Source organism: Ursus arctos, unplaced genomic scaffold (assembly GCF_023065955.2).
Source record: "Ursus arctos isolate Adak ecotype North America unplaced genomic scaffold, UrsArc2.0 scaffold_36, whole genome shotgun sequence".
In the NCBI taxonomy this organism is placed as follows: domain Eukaryota; kingdom Metazoa; phylum Chordata; class Mammalia; order Carnivora; family Ursidae; genus Ursus; species Ursus arctos.
In genome coordinates, this window is record NW_026623050.1 from 8,771,851 (window position 1) to 8,789,255 (window position 17,405).

The following is a 17,405-nucleotide window of genomic DNA, read 5'->3' on the forward strand; positions in this document are numbered from 1 at the left end:
TCTTCTAAAATGGCTCCCAATGATCCCCCATTAGATGCTTTTGATCACCTCCCATCAAATGTAGGTGAATCTACTGACTTGCCTCTAATGATCAGAATACAGCAAAAGTGATAGGTCACTTCCCAGACGTATTCTAAAAGACTGCAATGTCTACCTTGCTGACATTCTCTCTCTTTGGCTCTTCACACTTGCTTATTCTGATGAAGCAAGCTGCCATGTTGCCCCCAGGAAAGGCCCACATGGCAAAGAACTGAGGGCAGCACCTGTTAGCAGAATTATATGACTCCACTTATAATAGGTACCAACAGCTAGCAGAGAACTGAGGACCTTTGTCCAACCATTCCCAAGGAACCGAATCATACCAACCATCGGACTAAGCCTGGAAACAGATCCTTCCCCAAATGAGTCATGTGACATCTACAGCCTACCTTGACTGAAGCCTGTGATTGACCCTAAAACAGAGTACCTAGCTGAGTCACAAACCAAAATCTTGACTTACAGACACTGTGAGATAATAAATGTTGCTGTTCTAAAACACTAAATTTGGGGTAATTTGCTATGCAGTAATACATAACTAATATACCAGACCTTAATGGCAAGGGGCAATAGTTTCTCAAAGCTGTATGTGAACCACAGGTTCTTTTCGATTCCACATCACTGATTATATCTTAAAAAATTAATGTAATTTGGCTGCAGTATCAATGCTGTCAAATAATTGGAATTCATTTTTTCAGTAACACTAATAAGTTAAAAATAATCAATCTTGATGCGAGAAAACTATATACTGCAAGAAAATAATTAAATAAATTCCTCCGTTTTTGGTTTTGGTTTTTTTTAGAAATTGGTTTTTTTTTTTCCTCCAAAGATTTTATTTATTTATTTGACGGAGACAGAGACAGCCAGCGAGAGAGGAAACACAAGCAGGGGGAGTGGGAGAGGAAGAAGCAGGCTCCCAGCGGAGGAGCCTGATGCAGGGCTCGATCCCAGATCGCCGGGATCACGCCCTGAGCCAAAGGCAGACACTCAACGACTGAGCCACCCAGGCGTCCCTAAATAAATTCCTCCTTGATAATATCCTTAATGACCTAAAATAGGGAATAAATAGCATACTAATAAATTCAGACAATGATGCTAAATGTGGAGGTGTTGTCAAAACAGACCCAAAGATGATGAAAATATGGACAAAACATACTAAATAGAGATTCAACTTGCCAAACAACATGTGGTAAAAAATCATTTGAAACATTTACTAGATAGAAAAAAGTGAGAAGAAGCCAACAAATTAATATAATACTGACAATCCCCTAGATTATAAATCCCTTGAAGATGAAGACCATATCATAATCACATATCCTCTGCCATAATCAAAAAAATATAAACTTTGCATTAATCAATAGACAGTTGATGAAGTTAATTGATGAGCTGAAAATGAGACTTCAAGCTATAATTTAAAAGTCATATAGATTCACATATACAAATACAACAGAAAGATGAGAGGAGAAAGGAAAAATAAAGAGAAAATGGAAATAAGAATGATAAGAGGAACAATGGCAAATGGATAAAAAATTGTATAAGAATTCCATAAACATAAGCCAAACCAAACCACACCTAATGAAGAGAACTCCTTATAAGAGAAATTAACATAATACTGCCGTGTGTTTATTGTCTTCTAACTCCAGGGACTTCTCACAAAATAGACATTAAGACCAGACTACCGAGATTCAAATCCTGGCTCTGTAATCTAAGGCCCATTACTTAACTTCTCTGGGCCTCAATCTCCTCATCTATGAAAAAGAGATAAGAACAGCGGCTATCTAAGGATTAAAAGTGATAATATATGATATATGTAAAGTGTTTATTTATCACACTGCTTGGCACAATAAGTATGCTCAATAAATGGTTGTCATTACTTAGTAAATCATTTTGTATGCTTCTCAACTGAAAGAAGGAGAAATTGTCATATCCACAGACATACTACTGTCCAAAACAGACCCTGTGCCGCTTGAATGCTGATGAAAAGAAATGATGTTTGCATGAAGGCCTTGAATTTAAACCTATTATACAACTACTACTTATCAAATTCAAATAAAAATGTTTTTATCAGCAAGAGAAAATTATTTCTCTACAACTATAATTACAAATTAAATTACAGCATTTGCATTGTTATAATTTTGCTCTTAAAGTTAATAGAAAAATTAGTTGATCAAAAAGGGAATAAAAATAAACCAATGACACCTGCTATTTCTAGATTGGAAACAGTATAAATTAGTTCCTAAATGTGTCTTGACTTGAAGCAAATTTTGAGAACCCGCCCACATGAAGGAAGGAAGCATTATCATAGTGACTATCAAAGAAGAAATTATTTAAAAATAAAAACTTAAAGACTCTCATACACTGCTGGTAGGAAAGTACTTTGGAAAATAGTTCTACATTATAAAGCTGAAAATAGGCATACCCCATGACCCAACAACTCTTTTTCCAGGTATATATCCTAAAAACACTCTTCTCTCATGGGCACCAGGAAACACACACAAATATGTTCATAGCCACACCATCCATAAACACCAAAACTAAAAACAACCCGAATGTCCAGCAAGAGAAGAATGGATAAAGTGTAGTACATTCATAGAGTTAAAGAAAAAAAAAGTATTTGTTTCCTACTGCTATTGTAACAAATTACTGCAAATTTCATGGCAAAACAACACAAATTTATAATCTTACAGTTCTAGAGATGAGAAGTCCAGACTTCTAATGGGGATAAAATCAAGGTGTCAGCAAGGCTATGCTCCTTCTGAAAACTATAGGGGAGAATCCCTTTTCCGGCTTTTAGAAGCTGCCTGGATGCTTTGACTCATGGCCCCATCCTCTGAGCTAGTGGTTTAGCATCTTCAAATCTCTCTCTGACCTTTGCTTCCATCATCACAGCTTTTTATATACACCTCCCTCTTATACTGTCCCTTGGGATTACATTGAACCAACCTGAATAATCAGGGATAATCTTCCCCCCTCAAAAGCCTTAACTTAATCACACCTGCAAAGTTCCTTCTACCATATAAGGTAACACATTCACAGTCTTCAGGGATCGGAGCATGAATATTTTTGAGGGACTATTTTCTACCTACCACAAAACCTGTACTAAAATGAAAATGAAGGGGCGCCTGGGTGGCTCAGTCGTTAAGCATCTGCCTTCGACTCACGACTCACGGCGTGATCCCAGGGTCCTGGGATCAAGCCCTGCATCGGGCTCCTCTGCTGGGAGCCTGCTTCTTCCTCTCCCACTCCCCCTGCTTGTGTTCCCTCTCTCGCTGGCTGTCTCTCTGTCAAATAAATAAATAAAATCCTTTAAAAAAATAAATAAAATAAAATGAAAATGAAGAAACTACTGCAACACTGGACTATAGGAACAAATCTCACAAACAACACTGAAAAAACTCAAGCAAGACAAAAGTATACATACAATATAAATCCTTTCATATAAAGTTAAAAAATAAGTAAAACTAAATTATGTTAAATAGGGATGCAAACATAGGTAGTAGGTCTAAAGAAAACGAAGGACATGATTTTTCACAAAAATCACAAGAATAGATTCCTTTGGGGTAAAAGGGGATGAGATCAGGAAGGGGCTTCTGAAATGCAGGTAATATTCTATTTCTTAACCATTTATAATTATTTGTTAAACAGCACAACTAAGTTTTATGTAGTCTGTGATTGGTATGTCTTATAATAAGAACAGTAACAGATAATAGTCATACGAACCAGAGGCAAGGATAGCCAGAAACAGAACAGATTAGGCAACAACCATCTAGCAGTATGGCAGACCAGCAAGAGACTGTTGCATCTACGCAATGGTGAAAAGCCAGCTGACCTATGAGTTAGGCACAGGGCAGAAATCTAGGTTTGCAATAAAGAAGCAAGCTTAGAAATATATACATAATTTACAATGTCTTCCTAATAGACTATAAATTTCTTGAGGTCAAAAGATGACCTCAATTAGAGTATTATTCTCATCTTTGTACTTAGTACCTAATGTAATACCAACCACAGAACAATCTTTCTAATAAATGTTTAATTACTGGAATGAATGAAACTTCTTTCACCTCCTATACAGCTGACTGAAATTAAATCATCCTCCAGCAAATAATTGAGAGTCGACTTGAAAGTATAACATACAGTCATTCAATAAATTGCTATGAATACACAGAAGAGTAGATAGAAGTATAATGCAGGTTTTGCCCTCAATGAGTTTACAATCAAAGAAAGAAGAAAATGCAAACAATTATTTCCAAATTAGTCTTTGAAATAGAACACAGAATACAAAAACAGAAATTAACATTAATTCTCTGGATTTAAAAGGTAAAAAATATAAAAAGTTAATCAACATCAAATTGTAGGGGCCAAGTACGTATGACACATCAGAACTGTGGGAGGTTTACATTGGCTAGGATGATCGTACAAAGTTTCTTAGAGGAGGTGGACAGGATTTACAATAATTCAGTAGATTGCAAAATAGCCACAAATTCCTCCCATTCCTGTATACACATCTCTTTACGTTGTGACCTTGCTTCGTCTCTTATTAAGAGGTAGAGTTTCTTTCTTCATCCTAGAAACTGGGCTTGGCCCTGTGACTTGCTTTGACCAACAGGACATTAGCAAACACAACCAGAAACTTGACAAGCACTTAAGCACTGAATTTGCCCTCTTTTACTGGTTTTGGAACCTAGATTGTGAAGAAACCCAAGATAGCTGACTGCGTCACATAAGAGAGCCCGGACAACACCAAAAAAAGAACCATTCATCTGGGCCTAAACCGCCAATCCATAGAATAGTTAATTAACAAATTGTTGTTTTAGCCTCTGCATTTTGGAGTGGTTTGTTTGAAGGCAAAAGCTAAATGAGGAGCTAAGCAAAGGCACAGAAGAAGAAATGAACATAACACACAAGTGCATGGGAAAAATGAACGTGTACATTAGTCTAAACGGACTAACACTAGTCTAAAAAAGTTCTGATCATAGAGAAAATACGTTAAGTGTGAAAGGTAAAGTTCAGACTGTAAAAATCAGGCTAGGAAGAAAGTGAACTCATTCTATTTCAGTAGACAAAGGGGAGCCACTGAAGGACTTCAGAGCAGGGGGAGGATATAAAGCAAAAGGAAAGGAAGTCCAGTTAGAACTATTATCTAGATACACTGAAGTAATAAAATTCTGTTTGGAAGGGAAGCTAGATAATTCATAAAATAAATAACAGTGTGGTTTTTACAAGTAGTGCCATATACAGTTTATGTTAAATTCTGCTCTAACAGAAAAATAAGAAAAATATTTTAAAGATTTATTTATTCGGGAGAGAGAGAGAGACCGCACACACACACAGGACTGCCCATGAGCAGGGGGAGGGGCAGAGGGCAAAGGAGACAAGCCGACTGCTCGCTAAGTGGGGATCCCAATGCGGGGCTCGATCCCAGGACCCCAAGATCATGACCTGAGCCAAAATCAAGAGTCGGGTGCTTAAACAACTGGACCACCCAGGTGCCCCAGGAAAATTATTTCTACCTACAATTTTAATCCCAATGGAAAGAATGTTAGCATTAATCATCAGAAGAACTTATGACACGTCTAAAGGGTATAGAAGATATTTCTGAAGCTATATTTGGGCATAAAGATAATACATTGATTTCTAATGACAGCATAGCTGTGAAATATGACTCCTCTTTGTTTGAGATTTAAATATACTCACCAGACCACTGCAGTTCCTGGCCACAATAAAGTAATAGGGACCAGATTTACCCTCCCACCTTCAACAACTAGAAGAAAGGACAATGGATTTTAGACACTATAGAAACAGGCACTACAGAACAAGGATCCACGAGAAAAGGGAAATAAATAAGGCAAGCCTTACAACTGACCCCAGCTCACCACTTGGGAGGGAATTCCCAGGCCGCAGCACAGGAATGGGGAACCCAAACAGAGCTCAGCACTCTCACTGAGTTAAGGAGACAAAATTCAGAGTTCTGGGAAAGTCAAAACAGGACAAAACACTGGAGAGGAGAGATCAGCACAAAGAATGAGCTGTGGATATCTAAAAAGGACTGATTCCCCTTGACACTCTGGCTGAGTACTTGTAAGTGTATGTGTATAAGGAAGTGAAGTGATCGAAGCTAAGTTCAAATCATGGAAGGGGGCAGGCAGAACAATCCCTGATGCTCAAATACGGCTGCAAATAGTTTGCATAACTCACCAGAGTGAAAAAGACCTTCGAAAACATCCAGGGCCTAGAATGAATCAAACTATTTTCAAGTAACTTAACTGTACCCCAAAATAAACCCTGAAAACATTTAAAGGAATAAAAAAAAAAATTCTAGCACATAACAATGACAAATCATAATGCCTAGCACTCAAATAAATTACGAGGGATGCAAATAAGGAGAAATATCAGTCAACAAAAACAGACCCAAGTCAAAGCATTCTTGAGAAAGAAAAACAAAGATGGAGGCATCACAATCCCAGACTTCGAGATCTACTACAAAGCTGTAATAATCAAAACAGTATGGTATTGGCACAAAAGCAGACAGATAGCTCAATGAAACTAAATAGAGAACCCAGAAATAAAACCACACATTTATGGTCAATTAAGCTACAACAAAATGAGCAAGATTGTACAATAGAGAAAAGACAGTCCCTTCAGTACATGGTGCTGGGAAAACTAGACAGCCACATGCAAAAGAATGAAACTGGACCACTTCCTTATACCATACACAAAAACAAACTCAAAATGGATTAAAGACCTAACTGTGAAACCTGAAGCCATAAAATTCCTTTTTTAAAAAAAAAAAGATTTTATTTATTTATTTGACAGAGAAAGAGACAACCAGCAAGAGAGGGAACACAAGCAGGGGGAGTGGGAGAGGAAGAAGCAGGCTCCCAGCAGAGGAGCCTGATGTGGGGCTCGATCCCAGAACGCCAGGATCACGCACTGAGCCGAAAGCAGACGCTTAATGACTGAGCCACCCAGGCGCCCCTGAAGCCATAAAATTCCTAGAAGAAAACATAGGCAGTAATCTCTCTGACACTGGCCTTAGCAACATTTTTCTAGATAGGTCTCTGCAGGAAGGGAGCAGGAAATTAAAAATAAACTATTGAGACCACACCAAAACAAAAAGCTTTTGCACAGTGTAGGAAACCATCAACAAAATGAAAAGGCAACCAGCTGAATGGGAGAAGATATTTGCAAATGATATATATGATAAGGAGTTAATATCCAAAATATATAAAGAACTTAGACAACTCAATGGCAAAAAAAAAACCAAATAATCCAATTTAAAAATGGGCAGAGGTCCTAAATAGACATTTTTCCAGAGAAGACATACAGATGGCCAACAGACACATGAAAGGATGTTCGACATCTCTAATTATTAAGGAAATACAAATTAAAACCACAATGAGGTATCACCTTATACCTGTCAGAATGGCTAGCATCAAAAAGATAAGAAATAACAAGTGTGAGCAAGGATGTAGAGAAAAAGGAATCCCTTACACTACTGGTGCAATGCAAATTGGTACAACTACTGTGGAAAACAGTATGAACATTCCTCAAAAAACTAAAACTAGAAATACCATATGATCCAGTAATTCCACTACTAGGTATTTACCCAAAGAAAATGAAAACATTAATTCAAAAAGATATGTGCATCCCTGTGTTTACTGAAGCATTACTTACAATAGCCAAGATATGGAAGCAAACTAAGTGTCCATCAAGAGAAGAATGAATAAAGAACTTATATGTGTGGAATAATATGGAATGCGGAATATTACTCAGCCATAAAAGAATGAGATCTTGCCATCTGTGACAACATGGATGGACCTAGAGAGTATTATGCTAAGTGAAATAAGTCAGACAGAGAATGACTAATACCATATGATTTCACTTATATGTGGAATCTAAAAAAACCCAAAAAACAAAAACAAATAACAACAACAAAAAATCAGACCCACAAAAACAAAGAACAAACTGCTGGCTGCCACAGGGAAGGGCAGTGGTGGGATGGGCAAAATGGATGAAGGGGAGTGAATGGTATAGGCTTCTAGTAATGGAATTAATAAGTCACAGACATGAAAGGTTAAGCATAGGAAATACAGTCAATGATACTGTAACAGCACTGTATGGTAACAGACGGGAGCTACACTTGTGGTGAGCATAGCATAACTCCAGACTTGTCTTAGCACTATGTTGTACACACCTAAAACTCATGTAAAACTGTGTATCAATTATACTTTAAGAAAAAGAAAGGAAAGAGGGAGAGATGGGGGAGGGAGGGAGGGAAGGAAGGAAGAAAAAGAGAGAGAGGAAGAGAGGAAGGAAGGAAGGAAGGAAGGAAAGAAAGAAAGAAAGAAAAAAGAAAGAAAAGAAAAGTAAAAACAGACCCAGAAAAGATACAGATGATAGAACTGGTAGACAAGGAATTCTAATTTGAGACAAAAAAACAAAAAACAAAAAACCCAACACTGTATAGGACTAACACCAGATTAGCTACCCTAGAGGAAGGGATCAGTGAACTTCAAGATGGGGGGGGAAACTCTACCCCAAATTAAACATACAGAGAAAAAGAAACCAAACCAACAGAGCACCAGTTAGCTATGTGCTAACATCAAAAAGCCTAACATACATGTAACTGGAGTCGCAGAAGGAAAGAACAGATTGTTTACACTTTTACTTTGTTGTCAGTTACTGTAACCATACTGTCTTATATAAAGTTTCTCTCCACTTTTTGTAGATAGTTTAATTTCTAGATACACTTATTGGGCCCAGAAAGATTCTATGCTTGGGGGGGAAGAAAAATCTAAAGAGAAAATGTCTTAAATTTTTTCAAATTTGATGAAAACTATAAACATACCAAACATCCTCTATTATTATAGTGAAAGATCAGATGCTTTCAAAGTAATCATGATCTATTATGTAAATAGTATATAGAACACATAATTTGTATTCCAAAAATAGATTAAAATATAGTTAGATGCAGAGTGGCTACCTCATGTATCTCAAAAGTCAAAATAATATACTTTTCACATGATAAAAAATAACCTCAATTATGTTTTTAAACAAGCTGAGATACAGACACAAATTTTCAGAGACTACATTAACAGGTAAGTTTTTCAAGACATCTAATAATATTAATGTAAACAACAGAAATAAGAGTCAAGAACAGGATAAACCCCACGGGATTTTGTTTTTGTTTTACCCCACAGGTTTTAGCAAGAGCATCTCTAAAGGGTTATTAAAAAGTGATGAAGATTTGTGAATAACCTTATTTGCTGATAGCAAAAGGAAAGGAACAGTCACCATACTTCAAATGTTCCTTCTAAACTTTTCAGGAGGTAAATTACACCTCCAATAGCATGGAATCTCTCTGGTTTCAATAAATAAATCCAAGAAAGTAAATTTTCTATTTAAGTAAAGAGAAACTTTAGAAGTCAGTATGGTTACAATTACTGACAACAGGATAAAAGTGTAAACAATCTAGTTTTCTTCTCCCTGACTACAACACTAACAACTAAAGAAAGTACAGTGTAACTTACATGTCCAGACTGTAATGAAAACACTAAGCAAGACCATTTCTTGGGTAAAATCCGTAACCATATCAACCAAAGCATTATATCTATGATCTTTCCACTAAGACAAAGGAAAAAACATCAATACAGAAAACTTCCCTGTAATGATCTCCATTGTAATTATATTTTAAGTATATTAATTTCCCTTTATAAAAATAGCAAACCTGAGATGAAAAGAGAGTAAGTAATCTAAGGCCTATGATATGTTACAGTAGAAATGAGAATACATTCAAATCTCATCTTGATGCGTAATTAACAGTTTATATTCATTTGTTTTGTAAGCATTTATTAATTTAAGAGGTTAATGGCTCTACTAACCTTATTTTCTAATACAAAATTAGGTGCCAGCATATGACAAGGTTTTTTTTTCTGATTTACAAATGCAGTATATACTTTTAAACTTACAAAGATATTCAAATTATATCCTAATTACTTGTACATTTAATAATTGACCTATACACTGCTAGATTCTAGCTAAGAGATAACTCTCTACTTACCTGGAAGACCTCTTTTATAACCATACATACCCTCCTACTGGTAATGCCTAGTCCTAATTTCTGAGGTTCAAGCAGAGAATGTGAAACATAACACCGGAATTCTGTCAACACTCAAGCAATTGAAGCCTGGGAGAACTCAAAGTAGAAACTCAATTGGAGGGAGAGGTGGACTCTGTAGAACCAAATTTTTCGAAGTGTTCTGGAGTTCTGAAAGGGTTTGTCTGAAGCTGTTTCAAAGGTTGTGTGACCATTTAATTCTTATTAAAATTTTTATTAAAATTTTAATTTAAAAATAAAATTATTATTATTTATTATTTTTAATTATTTAACTGCTTACAATACAATATATCTACTAACCTCTGAATCTGGTAGAGTATGTAGAATAAACTGTGGTGACAAAACAGAAGACTACTTCCCTGAACCCACTTCTGAGACTGTTAGGTCTGTCTGTTAACATGTTCATGCATTTTTCCTTCATGATGCTTGCAACACCTGTAATTCCTTACTCTACAACAGACTGCTCCCACTATATTGTAAGCTCCAAAAGTGACGTCATTTTTGTCCTTTTCACTGCCAAATCTCTAACCCCTAGCATAGTAACACGGTAGATGCTTAACAAATATTTAATGAACGAATGGATAAAGCTATTACAATGGTTCTAAGGAGAGATAATGAGGTTCAGAGCTGTAATAGTTTTAAGGAGACATGATGAGGTGCAGAGAGGGGCAGAGGGAGAAAGAGAATCGTAAGCACGCTCCATGCTTAGTGTGGTGCCTGGCGCAGGGCTGGATCTCACCACCCTGAGATCATGACCCGAGCTTAAATCATGAGTGGGAAGCTTAACTGACTGAGCCACCCAGGTTCCCCTAAAGAATTTTTCTACAGGAGTTTTTTGTTTTTTTTTTTTTAAGTGGGGAAGGAAGTAAGCTACATTCTCCATTAATTCTCAAAGGCTGTTTCATTTTGCAAATCAGTTCAGCCCACGCTAGTTCAATAATGGTCATTAAACATTTTCCCTTAGGTATTGCTTTTTTGCTTTTTTTCTTTTTTTTAAGGCAACAAACATTCATTAACTCACACAGTTTCTGAGGATCAGGAATCTAAGAGTGTCTTAGTTGGGTGATTCCAGGTCAAAGTCTCTCATGAGTAGCAGTCAAGTTGTCATCTCTATATATTACTTTTTAAAGTTATAAAACAAAGAATTGACTGCCCCTGCCGAAGTTAAATTCCATGATCATAGTGAACTCAGCTCCGTAACATTCGTTTACATTGAAAAATCTATCACTAATTCTCACATTTCCGTGCATTTTTATGTAAAATACCTTCAAAATTGTCTAAATTATACAAACTTCACTTCCAACACTACATTTAAAGATATTTGAAGCTTTATATAATTGAGTTCAATTTGCTAAAATAAATGAGCCTAATCTCATGAAGATTTCCTGAGGCATTAAAATAATCAGTATTTTTTAAAGTCAAAAAAGACACAAAATCTGAAGTCATATACAATACAATAGAGAATTCACTAAATTATGTATTAACCATAGGACAAGATAATGAGTGAGATACATTATTCTTAGTCCCCCACTGAAGATCAAATTTGTTTCAATTTGATATTAGAAATTAAGTTAAAGAAGCTAGGGACTTCAATTTCCTTTATGTGCCTAACACTGAAAGAGGAAAAAACATTTCTTAACATTCTATCATTAAGGAAAAGTGCTAGAAAAACTTCCCTTCATAATCATGCTTCAAACATCCCTTTCAGTGCCTTGATAAAAATGTATCATACAGGAAAACATAAGCTTCTAAATTAAAGACTCCTTTTGGTATCTTTTCAACTTGAATAGATTACAATATGCCATGGAAGTCTTTATTATTTGAAAAATTTCTAGAGTTAATATTAATTCTTCAAGATTACTCATATTACTAATATTTGTCATCATTACCACTTCTTTATAAGAAATACATAGCTTCCAATTCCCTCAATACTTTAAAATCAATGTCCTATCTCCCTTTTCCCCGAAATAGAACGTTCCTCTATTCTATTTAGCAAAAAGAAAACAGCAAACACATCTTTGTGGTCTATTCTGGCAAATCAGTGTTTAGAAACCAATGCAACTGTTATTAATGGCTCAGAAGCAAACACTGTAACAAAACACACTGAGTAGATCCTCCCTGTGTGTGTGTGTATATGCGGCCATTCATAATAATGTGATCCTCATACATGCACACAAAATCTCAATTTCTATTGAATACCAGAACATCTTTACATAATACACAGGTTATAAGAAAACTGCCCTCTTTAAGATTCAAAGAAAGAACAATTTCTAAAGCTAAGGATGAGAAGAGTTAATACCGGGATTGCTGCCACCTATCAACTTTAATTCAAAGCAAAGTACAACTCAATGTCATTTTTACCTCTAATGCTGCCACGCTGAAACAAAATTAACTTCACTGCGCGATAAAGTATCCTGGCATCCCAGTGGATTGTTTACTTCCCTGATTTGACATTACATATGTGTGGAGTCTTTTGTCCCTCCTACAGCATCCCAGAGTGTCAACATCACCTTAGTCAAGGCAAATGACGGGCAAATCCCTCAGGTCATTACTTCGCACCTTAAGTACCAAAAAGTCATGGCCTTCATCGTCATTACTACACAGCGAACACTATATAGTCCCATGCCTCCTTCTATTATATTTGGGGAGGCGGGGTGCGAAAGAAGCTCTCGGTGTATCTTAAGAATCCTGTGTGTTCAGTCCTGGTACCAGAAGCAGCATGAACACAAGTAATATGTGGGTCACCCACAGAGAGAGAAACAGACGAAGCTTCGTGACCCTCCAAGTTCAGTGAAGACACCAAAAGCTTCTCGGGAAACGGGGCACAAGCCTTCGGGGAAAGGGGGCAGAAGCAGAAGGTCTCCGAGGTGGAGTGACTAGATCTGGCAGAAGCCCAGGGCGTGGGCAGCCACCGAGGAGTCTCTGTCTTACCCTTCCCCTCCGCACCAGGGTCGGTCGCTCCGCGAGGGGTGCGGCCCGAGGAGGGGGTCAGGACTGGGGGAGGGCGGGGCCCAGGGCACCCGCGCGGCGCCCTGGGGGTTCGGGGGGGTGTGTCCTACCTGGGCCGTGGCGGACGCAGGGATTTCGGGCGGAGGGCTCGGATCCAGCTCAGGGCCAGGACCTGCAGGGATCAACCCTCAGCAGGCGGGACCGCCGCCGCCTGCCCATCCCCCGCCGCCGACTGCGGCGGGACCCGAGCGCGGCTTCGAGGGCCGGCCGGCTTGGTAGTCCCCTCGGGTACCGTCCGCGTTTACTGGCGGCGGCGGCGGCTGCTGTTAATGCTGCTGCTGGCCGCCCCCAGCCGCTGCTCTTGTGCCAGCCCCTGCTCCTCCTCCTGCCGCCGCCGCCGCCGCCTCGTCCCCACCGCTCCCATCGCCGCTGCGGCGACTACTGCAGCGCCCGCTGACCCGACCCGACGTTATTCTCCCCCTTCGCAACCCGACACAGCCTAGCCCACCTGCCCTGCCAGTACGCACGCCCACCTCTCCGCCACAGGTGCTGATTGGAGAGCGCCTCCCGGGTCCGCCACGTCGGTTGGCTGGTCCCATTGCCTATCAGGAAGTGGGCGGAGAGTCAAGGCAGGGAGCGTCTCCGCCCCCCACCGGAGAATTGCCGCTATCTTCAGGTTTGCCTGAGAGGGCGAGTTACCGGGAAAGGAGCATCACAATGGTAGTGCGCATGTACGCAGGAATTCTGGGCCTTGTAGTTCCAGCGACAGCCGCAACTGCTCGCCGGTCCGGAGTCGAGAAGTAGAGCTTCTGAGACTAGTGGTTGGCGCACGCTGGTGTCCTCCTAGCTCAATAGTTAACTTGCTTATAGGGGCATGATTGTGACCCCAGGTTTGGGCTTTTTGGTAGAAAAATCGGAAATGCGTTGTCACATTACGAATTTACACACTGAGACAGTCACGAAGAAGGGCCCCAAATCGTGAGGCCCTACCATGCCACCTCCTCAGAACCGGAGCTGCCAGAATCTGACAAATTGGCGCCGTCCCCAGAACGGCCTAACATGAAGCTAACCGCCGGCGGGCACTGGAGAGAGGCCTAAAGGTATAAGGAGGAAAGGAGAGGGAGACCTCCAGAAAAGAACACCAGCTTGGAGCCCGAAGTATCCTTACGGTTTTTGCAACCCATGAAGAATGAGATTTCCTTCCCTTTTTCAAACACCACCAGCAAAGGGTGCAATGAGCATCCCCTGCAAGCACCAGTATGGGAATCTAAGCAAGAGAATGCGGGAGTCCCTCAAAGACTTTCAAAGAAAAGCGAGAACAGAGCAATGGGGTTGTGTGGGATAAATGTGTATTAGGTGTTGATTGTGTCAAGCTCCTTGGTGAAGAGGAAACCTTAAGATGAAACCCCTCCCAACTTCACCCACCAGTTTACAGAAGAAAAATCTCAAAGAGGTTTAACAACTTTCCAAGGCAGAACCAAAACTCAGATCTCTTAAACCTACGCCCGTGTCCAATGCTTTTTTTTTACTTAATAATTAAAATGACTCCCAGGAGTGGGGCCAGGGACTGAAAATATGCAATGACTTGTGAGCTTCATTTTTCTTTAAATCTTTTTCTTCACTCAAGTGACATTTGGATTAAAGCTGATTAATTAGGAGTGTGGAAAGGTTAAACATAAATCCTATATTCAATCTCAGAACTGTTAGAGAATCTGTTTCTTCTTGCTCAGGAAATGGCACAGCCTCTCGACATTCTTTAAAAAAACAGCAGATACCTCGACTGTCTGTCATGTCTAGATCCTTGGATAAAAAACAGGACAAAGTGTACATTAAAGGCAATTGATGATGGCGCTCATCTTGCTCTGTTCAAACTTAAAGAAGATGCCAAATTGTTTCCTTTCCACTGATTAAAACCACAAGTTGTTTTTCCCATCACTTTGTCTCACAGAATATAGTGCACTTCACAATATTGGCTGGGCAAGTAATCTGAATTGGAAGGGATTAGGGTTTCTGCAAATGCTTTTCTTTAAAATTAAAGAAGTTTATAGGGGGAAAAATCCAGATTCATTGAAATTATGCCTAGCAACACTTCAAATAACCATTCTCTGTTCAAAAAGAATATTTTTCACTCAGCAAATACAGTGTTCTCTTCAAGCTACCCAGATATAATCTCTGCTATCATGGATAAGGTTTTTGTTTGGGGGTTTTCTTTAAGAGGAGGGGGAGAGAGAGAGAGAGCACGTGCCAGCTGGGAGTTGGGGGGCTCGGGAGGGGTTGAGGGAGAGGGAGAGAGAGAGAGAGAATCTTAAGCAGGCTCCAGTCTCAGCATGGGAGAGGCCTGGGGACAGGGGGGCTCTGTCTCACTATCCTGAGATCATGACCTGAGCAGAAATCAAGAGCCAGTCGCTTAACCAACTGAACAACCCAGGCACCCCGGTAAGGATTTTAATTAATGTATTCACAGAATTACTATTTTATTTATTTTAAATGAATCAGTAGATACAGCTGGATTCTCCAAATACGGACAGATGATCATTCTTCTGATTGTTATTTTATAACCTACTCCCTTTGCAAATCCACGAAGGGTAAGATAACTAGAGGAGTGTGTCAGAAAGCAATCCGGTAGCTGTATATCAAGAATGAATTGTTATTTTAATGCAGTGCAGAGGGAAGTGTTCTATGATGAGGATTTCGAGAATAGGGCAACAGTGTACCTCAGAGTAGGAAATGTTAAGATTGAATATATAGTGAAAGTTAATGCCACAGGAGTGGGAATCCTGGGATACTGAACTGCTCAAGGAAAACAGCTTTCCAGGTCTCCCTTTCTCTCTGATCTTTTCCATTTAAGAAGTATTGGGCTGTCCCAAGAGGTATTTGTTCAGTTAGGATAAATGGCAAGGTAATGTATTATTCAAGAGCTGGTACTGGATTTCAGGAATCCCTTTTGAGATCGATCGATCGATCTATCTATCTATCTATCTATCGTGAGGGGTTTTTTAAATAAATAAATGTGGTAGCCAGCTTCTAAGATGGCCCACAATGATCCCTACCTTCTGGTGTCTTCACCATTGTGTAGTCCCTGAATTGAGCTGACCTGTGTAACTAATAGGCTTCTTCAGAAGTTATGGTGTGTAAATTCCAAGACTAGGTCATGAAAGACTTTGCCGTTTCCGCTTTATGCTCTCTTGGGTCACTTACTTATAGGGAAGCCATTTGCCATAATAGGAAGGTGCTTAAGCAGGCAGCTCTTAGGATTAGCCACCTGGCAAGGAACTGAGGCATTACATCAATAATCAGCACCAGATTGCCAACCATATTAATGAACCATTCTTGAAAATAGATCCTCCACCCCCAGCCGAACTTTCAGATGACTACAGGCCCAGCTGGCATCTAGACAGCTGCCTTGGGAGCTACCGTAATCCAGAACTATCCAGCTAAGCCATTCCCAAAATCCAGACCCACAGAAATGATGTGATACGATAAATGTTTACTGTTACTTTAAGCACTCAGTTTTGGGGGACAATTGGTCATGCAGCAATTGATAACTAATACAGTAAGATTTATGAAAATAGAATGAGAATTGATTTAAGTCTAGGGATATGTGCCCTGGATAACTGAGCCTGAAAGAATGACACTCTCATCCTAGGATCAGTCTTAGAGCATATTTGAGGATAATGAGCAAATTTCAGATTTATACTGATTCCCCACCCAGAACATAATTCTCCTTTCAACACAGCTTCTTTTCTCCCAGCACAGAATAAATGACGTATTTGAGAACACTTTTCTTTCTCCTTTTCTCCATTTGTGGCCTCCAGTACCCATCTTTAGACACCCATTGATTTACCACTTTCTAACTTTCGCGTAATCCAAACAGGAAATGATTTAGATGAGTTACTTACATCATTATCAAAAGGATGACAGGGGACAGGACACCTGGTTCGGTTAGTTAAGCGTCTGCCTTCGGCCCAGGTCATGATGGAGTCCTGACTCCCTGCTCAGCGGGGAGCCTGCTTCTCCCTCCGCCTGCTTCTGCTCCTATGTGCTCTCCCTCTCTCTGACAAATAAATAAGATCTTTAATTTACAAAAAAAAAAAAAAAAAAAAAAAGGACAACAGGGGTGACTGCGTGGCTCGGTTGAATAACGGACTCCTGGTTTCGGTTAGGGTCATGATCTCAGGGTTGTGATCTCAGTGTCCTAAGATTGAATCCCACTTCCCATGTCCTATCTGGCTCTGAACTCAGTGGGAAGTCTGCGTATCCCTCTCCCTTCCTCTCCCTCTAACTCCCCCCCACTCAAATAAAT

At 39.4% G+C, this 17,405-nt stretch overlaps 1 protein-coding gene across 3 annotated transcripts in view; it reads right to left on the bottom strand.

The window, feature by feature from the left end:
* The window catches only part of TTBK2 (tau tubulin kinase 2), a 133,460-nt gene extending 119,872 nt beyond the window's left edge, over positions 1 to 13,588 (bottom strand). For all 3 annotated transcript variants that reach the window (XM_026479903.4, XM_057306194.1, XM_048218300.2), the window contains exon 1: positions 13,213 to 13,588. The gene's annotated coding sequence lies outside the window, so the exon portion shown is untranslated. The remainder of the gene's footprint in view (positions 1 to 13,212) is intronic.
* Between the last annotated feature and the right edge of the window lie 3,817 nt (positions 13,589 to 17,405).